At 44.0% G+C, this 6852-nt stretch overlaps 1 non-coding gene and 1 pseudogene across 1 annotated transcript; one reads left to right on the top strand and one right to left on the bottom strand.

Moving 5' to 3' along the window:
* Nucleotides 1-277: 277 nt before the first annotated feature.
* LOC139001434 (small nucleolar RNA SNORA48) lies at nt 278-423 on the bottom strand (annotated as a pseudogene).
* Nucleotides 424-4082: 3659 nt separating this feature from the next.
* LOC139001382 (U1 spliceosomal RNA) lies at nt 4083-4245 on the top strand. The gene has a single exon (XR_011469977.1). It is a non-coding gene; the product is annotated as a U1 spliceosomal RNA (small nuclear RNA).
* The last annotated feature ends 2607 nt before the right edge of the window (nt 4246-6852 follow it).

Below are 6852 nucleotides of genomic sequence, written 5' to 3'. Positions count from 1 at the left end.
GAGGTGAATTCATAAAAAAATACAGCGCATGCTGTCTGAAAAACACCTCTTTTGGAATTGTTGGTCAGAAATCATTTGACAAGCATTCTTGGGTACCACTGTCATGGTTGCTGTGCAAGTCCAATTTGGAGGAAGAAAGGCCCCCACAAATGCTGGCTCTGAAATGAAATTAAGCTCAAAAGCCCGAACGGGGATCTGAGAGTAATTATTCCAGGTAGAATCTCATTTTCTCAGTCACATGGGGCAGCTCTCACATTCTTTTTTTTTTTTTTTTTTTTTATGTGCCTCAGGCATGAAACAGCTCTGGCCACCGACACAGGCATCAAGCTAGGATGAACTAAGGACTGTACATCTGCTTTGCCCCTGACTGATATAAGAGCAACACCACCAATCAGGTGTCTCCTTGCCCATTGCCAGGGGGCAGCTCTCACATTCTTCCTGCGGGTCTTACTCATCTGAAATAAGCACGTGGAGAAATCAGGACGGAGGGAACACAGGATGCAGTGGGCGGTTTAAGAAAGGAGGAAGGCACATGGATGGCGCCCCCACAATGTGATGAGCTTACTGCAGCCTGAGCAAACCAGGGTGTGAGCGGAAGAATTTCTTTTCCTCCCCCCTGTTTGATAATGCCGCAGAACTGATTGTGCCTGAGCTTTAACGTCTGTCCCTGAGCTGTCAGTGAGGGGCATCAGGCCTTCGGTTGAGCAGTGAGGCCAGGACACCCTATGACAAAGCGGAGTCCAGGTCGGTCCTTAAGGCAGCTGGTGAAAGGTGTGGCCACACAGGCAACGGGGTTGGCAAAGGAAGTGGTTATCATCGAAATTAGGCTGGACCAGTATTTGTTTGAGATCCACTTAAAAAATGACCAGCAGGCCTCCGAATCCTTTGTGCTGGCTGGCTTTTTATTTAGGACACGGAGGAATGGATTTCATGAAGAGATATCATCTCTGCCTCCCACGAGACGCCAATATTGACTAAGACTAAAACAGCAAGTAGTATCAGATAACCTCCTAAAATAAAGCAGGGAAAGCCATTATGCTTTTACTTTATTGATCCGGTTCTTAGCTACATGGGGAAAAACAGCCTACATTGTGGAAGCTGGAAATCTCTAAGGCTACAACAACACGTTGTTAAAGAGCGGAGCATTCATCTGCCTGTGAGAAACAAGACCTTGTATCGAGCAGTCTGGGGATCTGCTTAACACCAGGTGAATAATGCTAGGCTGGTGAGCAGGGAAAACAGCCTCCTGGGGATGGTGTCCCTGCTGTGGCTTTTTGTTTGTTTGTTTGTTTTTGCTTGTGTTTTTTTTTAATTATTGGATGCGTTTTCTGAATAGATAAAAATACCTTTAAAACGGCCATCTACTCTACTCAGTCCACAGATTCAAGGGCTAATCTCATCTGGAAACACTCTACAGACAAATCAAGGAATAATGTTTAGCCAACTGTCTGGGCCTTGTCAAGTTGACACATAAAATTAGCCAGCCCCGTAGTCAAGTGGCTTCTTGCTTAACACACTCCAGTGGGCTCATGCCGCCTTTAGGATATGAACCAAACACTCTCCTGTGGCTTGAAAACTTTTCGGGCTCTGGGCTCTGATTTCCGGCTCACCTGTGTCCCTGAGGTCCCCCATCCGCGCTTTCCCAGCCCATCGCCCTTCAGGCCGCAGCTTTATTTCGCTTCCCCGGAGAACCTTTCCGGGCATGCAGGTTCGGTGCCCCCCGTGTGCATCCTTAGCCCCTTTTCTATGATGACCTGCATCACATGTTGCTGTTATTGCTTCCTTCCCTCTGTCTTTCCCACTGGACTGGAGGCCTTGCATGTACATGGGCCTTGTGCAGCCTGGCACACAGTAGATATTCAATAACTATCAATTGAATGCAAAAGAATTAGGATTTCCTCCTGGTGACTCCATGTAATTAATATTCTATGCCTCAATAGTTCCCGGGATGGAAAGCTGTGCCGATTCTGATATGACTCTACTCTTCATACCTTCTTAAAACGAGTGCCACCCCATCCCCTGTCAACTCACAGGTGAACTTTCTCCAGGAATGGAATAGACTTCTTCTGATCAAGCTGTCTATGAAAACAACCAAAATAGTAAATATTTTTCAAATATTTAAAATGGATGCATATTCTTAAAAATTGTAAAAGACAATAAAGAATAACAAGGCCAAAAATGAAGGGGAAAACTTGGAGACAGCCAGCATGGAAGCTGTCTTTGCCTTGAGGCCATCTGCCAATCCTAGAAATAAGAACCTCTGGGCAACCAAGGGCTTGAACCCAGAATAAAAAATTTGGGCCAAGAATAGAAAAGCCACTCCACACAAGAAGAAACCTAAGTGGACAATAAATGTAGGAAAAGGGTTGAAATATAAGTAGTTGGTGAAATGCATTTGTAGATACACTGCGATACTGTGACAGACCCCTTCCACTGGCTTTGGTGAGGAAGGGGGAGGCAGTGGGATCTTTCATACTTCTCCAAGAGAATCTAAACTCATTGCCCAGTTTGGGGAAATTTGCATATGCATTTTGACCCTCTTAGATAATTAGTTCCAAGCCTAGATTACCATAGATATTCTCTAGAGCAGTGGACTCAAGTTTGGTGTGCTATACAATCAAAGGAGAAGTTGTTAAAGCACAGGTGGCCAGGCCCTACCCCCAGAGTTTCTGATTCTGTAGGGTGGAGGTGGAACCCAAAGGTGTGCCTTGCTAGCAAGTTCCCAGGCAGTGCTGACGCTGCCTTTGGGGACCAGACTTTAAGAACTACTGCCCTAGAGAAATGCGTGCCTTAACAAGGGGGCAAGAATGATTTTAGCAGCATATTTGTTTATAGCTCCAATCTGGAAATACCCAATATCCATCAATAGTAAAATCAATAACTAAATGGTGGTACAGTGGCTGAATCTTAGAAAAATATAATGTTGAACAAAGTAAATCAGACATAAAATAATCCTATATAATAAGAGCCTAATATGTAAATCGACCGAATGGCAGAACCACGGGTGGAACCACCAGCCACTATGATGCGCACTGACCACCAGGGGGCAGATGCTCAATGCAGGAGCTGCCCTCTGGTGGTTAGTGTGCTTCCACGGGGGAGCGCTGCTTAGCCAGAATCTGGGCTCACAGCTGGCAAGCACAGCAGTGATGGCAGGAGCCTCTCCTGCCTCTGGGGCAGCGCTAAGGAGCAATGAGCTAAGCCAGTGATGGCGAACCTTTTGAGCTCGGCGTGTCAGCATTTTGAAAAACTCTAACTTAACTCTGGTGCCGTGTCACATATAGAATTTTTTTGATATTTGCAACCATAGTAAAACAAAGATTTATATTTTTGATATTTATTTTATATATTTAAATGCCATTTAACAAAGAAAAATCAACCAAAAAAAATGAGTTTGCATGTCACCTCTGACACGAGTGTCATAGGTTTGCCATCACTGAGCTAAGCTGTAAGGAGCAGTGAGCAGGCGGGCAGTAAGGAGCAAGGGTTCCTGGACTTGAGAAGGTGCAGGTCAGGCTGAGGGACCCTCTCCCCCTCAGTGCATAAATTTCATGCACCAGGCCTCTAGTATATAATATCTTATTCTGTTTATACACAGTAAAAAACCAGACTGTATTTTTTGGAGATGCCTAAGTGCTAAAACTATGTAAAAGGTAAGTAAGGAAAGTGTGCACAATTATGTGCCAAAACTATAGAGAAAGGAAGTGAGGTTAGTGGCTCCCTTTAGAAGAGACAAAGAGCATTGTGATAGGGCAGGGTGTGCAAGATGGTGGGGCTTCTGGAATGTTGGCAATTTCTAGTGTTCGATTTAAATGGTGACTAAATGGTAGTTTGCTTTATAATATTTCATTAAACTGTACATTTACCTTTTATGCACTTTTATACATGTGTTATATTCATAACAAAAGGTCAGAATGAACAATATTAAATTTTCTATTATGAACCCAGCTGAAAATTTTCTAGCACCTAGTGACATCACAACCATCATGATGTCATAGTGCAATGCATTACTCACATGTTTGTGGTGATGCTGTGTAAATAAACCTACTGTGCTGCCAGTGGTATAAAAGTATAGCACAGAGATACTTCCCTGGCAGAGGAGATACCATATGATCACAAAGATGGTTTTCCCAGAGTGAGGCTTACCCATGGCATGTGGGATGTGCTGATCCCTGGGTTTTCCCAGATGTGGGAAACTCCACTGCATAATATGCGGTAGTGGGAGACCACGTCTGCACTCTCCCCTGACCCCCCCTCCCCGCCCCCCAAAAAAGTATAGCACAGACAATACTTAATACTAAACAACTCTGTCAGTGGTTTATGTATTTACTATACTATACTTTTTACTGTTATTTTATTTTAATATATTTTTATTGGTTTCACAGAGGAAGGGAGAGGGAGAGATAAAAACATCAATGATGAGAGAGACTCGTCCATCGGCTGCTTCCTGTACGCCCCCTACTGGGGATCGAACCCACAAGCTGGGCATGTGCCCTTGACTGGTATCAAACCCAGGACCCTTCAGTCCGCAGGCTGATGCTCTATTCACTGAGCCAAACCAGCTAGAGCCTTTTTACAGTTATTTTAGAGTGTACTCTTTTTACTTATAAATGAAAGTTTTCTGTAAAACAGCAGCAGCCTCATACCTCTTGTGTTTCTTGCAGCTCTTGATTGCAACATTTCCTCTCATGCTTGATTTTGCTTTGTGTTGTTTTGTACAGTAACATGCTGTGTGAGGTTATTTATAGTCTGGGAGCCATAGGTTATACCATAGAGCCTACATGTGCTAGGTTTGTGTAAGTACTCTACAATGTTCGCATGACAAAGTCGCCTAAGAACACATTTCCCAGAATGTCTCCCTGTCACTAAGCAGCACATGACTGTATTAGGGTTCCTTCATCTGCACTTGCAGATAGATGGAACCTGGCTTCACAGTCAGATCCTCCGTGTGCCACTCATTCACTGGAATATCGTGCAGGTGGACCGACAGCAGTCCATTTTCCATCTCTGAACCTTTCTTCCACTGGAGAGAGAAGAAAATGTGTTCTGCCCACCATGGACTATCAGACACGATGCTAGCAGCTCTCAAACATTAAAATATGAAAATAGAAGACATGACTCGGGCCATCAGCGAATTCATAATATAGAGACACTTACAAACAACCAATTGGATAGTGAATGGACATCTTCTTGCTCAAGCTAGAAGCCCCGTGCTAGGTGCCAGGAAGAAAAGTGTCCTGCCTCAGGCAGTTACAATGAAGTGACCCAAGGATAAATCACAAATAAGGTCAATGGACAACTTCTCAGTCGAAGAAAATAGTGATTCAAGCCAAACAGAAGCCTAAGTCTTGGTCTAGCATCACACTTTGGAATTATGTTGCTTTTATTGAATAAACTGTTCAGAACTGTAGTGCTGTTTATACTCACAGGCTGCACAATGAGTACCCATGTGGATGGTCCAGAGATGAGAGACAACAGGATGCTGGGGTCCTGTCGGGGTCAAGACAACTCTGTGCCCATCCACAGGCCTGCAGCCCAATGCTTCCTAAGCTTTTCTGCTTTGAATTCTTGTGCCAATGGGAGGCTTGGCGGGGGGGGGGGGTGAGGGAGGGGAGAATGGGAAATTTGAGGTGGTTTTTTTTTGTTCTTTTTTTGGTTTGTTTTTTGTTGTTGTTGTTGAGGTGGTATTTTGTTATCTTTCAGGATGAGTAACGAAGTTACTTATAATACAGATCAGTGACATAAAGGAGAGAGAGGCATAATCAGTGAATCTTCTCCCCCACCCCCCATTTTTAACTTTTCTTTGCTGTCACAACTTTCCAATGCATTTTTCTGATCATTTAATAAAGTCTTTTGAGAAACAAGCAGGTCAAAGACTTGAGGAAACATATGCCAATACCACCGAGCACATTTCCCTCCCAGACACCCACTTCCAGCCGGCCATCTGCTCTCTGTCAGCCAAGTGTTTATAGCCTTGCTTTCTCTCCTTTTCACAAGCACTGCTTTGAGTGCCATGGAATCCAGTATTGTTTCCCCATCTCCGAAGAAACAACAGGATAGAGTTAACTTCTAATCATTGCATCATTTCCTCCCATTTCAGATGTTCTGACAAAGTTACTCTTAATTTTTAAAAAGATTTAGGTTATATCTGATCAATAATGTGCCACCTATTCAGCTTCACTTCCTGACTTTTCACCTGTCATTCTGAGACCCTCTCAGATGGACTCAATAATCCTAAGTCAGTAGAACACTGTATATTAGGCTATGAGCATTCAGTGTCATTTTTTAAAGCTGGCTTTTGTTCACCATTTGGGAGATAATATTATTAACCTAGAAATCAGCACTAAGGATGAAAGATGGGAATGCTCACTAGTGTAATCAGATCTATTCATGCTGGTGTACCCAGAAGGCTCTCATCTCCGAGGAGGAAATCATCCCTCTCAATTTAGGACTGACCCAGAGACCCTGAATCTGGGGGCCTTTGTAGTAAACTTTCTCAATTCACCGAGCAGAGCAGCTGGGGGACTCAGGACCCTTGACAAGGAGCTGGCTCCCTGATTAACCCTTTCCTTTGCTGAGGCCCTAAAAGGCCCAAGTCCCGGCTGGTCCTGCCATCAGATCCGCATCACTTGGCCAAAGAGAAACTAGTTAAGTACACGTTACATGTGATGATAACTCCCCACTCCCCACCCCCACTGTCCCCTAATCCTAATCCACACAGCTCCCTACCACTTAAGAACACATTTACAAACAGCCCAAGTCTAGGAAGAGCTCATAATAAACTCAGAGACCTCTTTTCTGGTGTTTGGGGTTTTAAAGTAACAGCTCTCCTGAGGAAGACAAATCAGAACT

The sequence above is a fragment of the Myotis yumanensis genome, unplaced genomic scaffold (genome assembly GCF_028538775.1).
Source record: "Myotis yumanensis isolate MYYU_CA2020_CCGP unplaced genomic scaffold, mMyoYum1.0.hap1 SCAF_1, whole genome shotgun sequence".
NCBI lineage: Eukaryota > Metazoa > Chordata > Mammalia > Chiroptera > Vespertilionidae > Myotis > Myotis yumanensis.
This window is presented reverse-complemented; position numbering and strand designations above follow the sequence as displayed.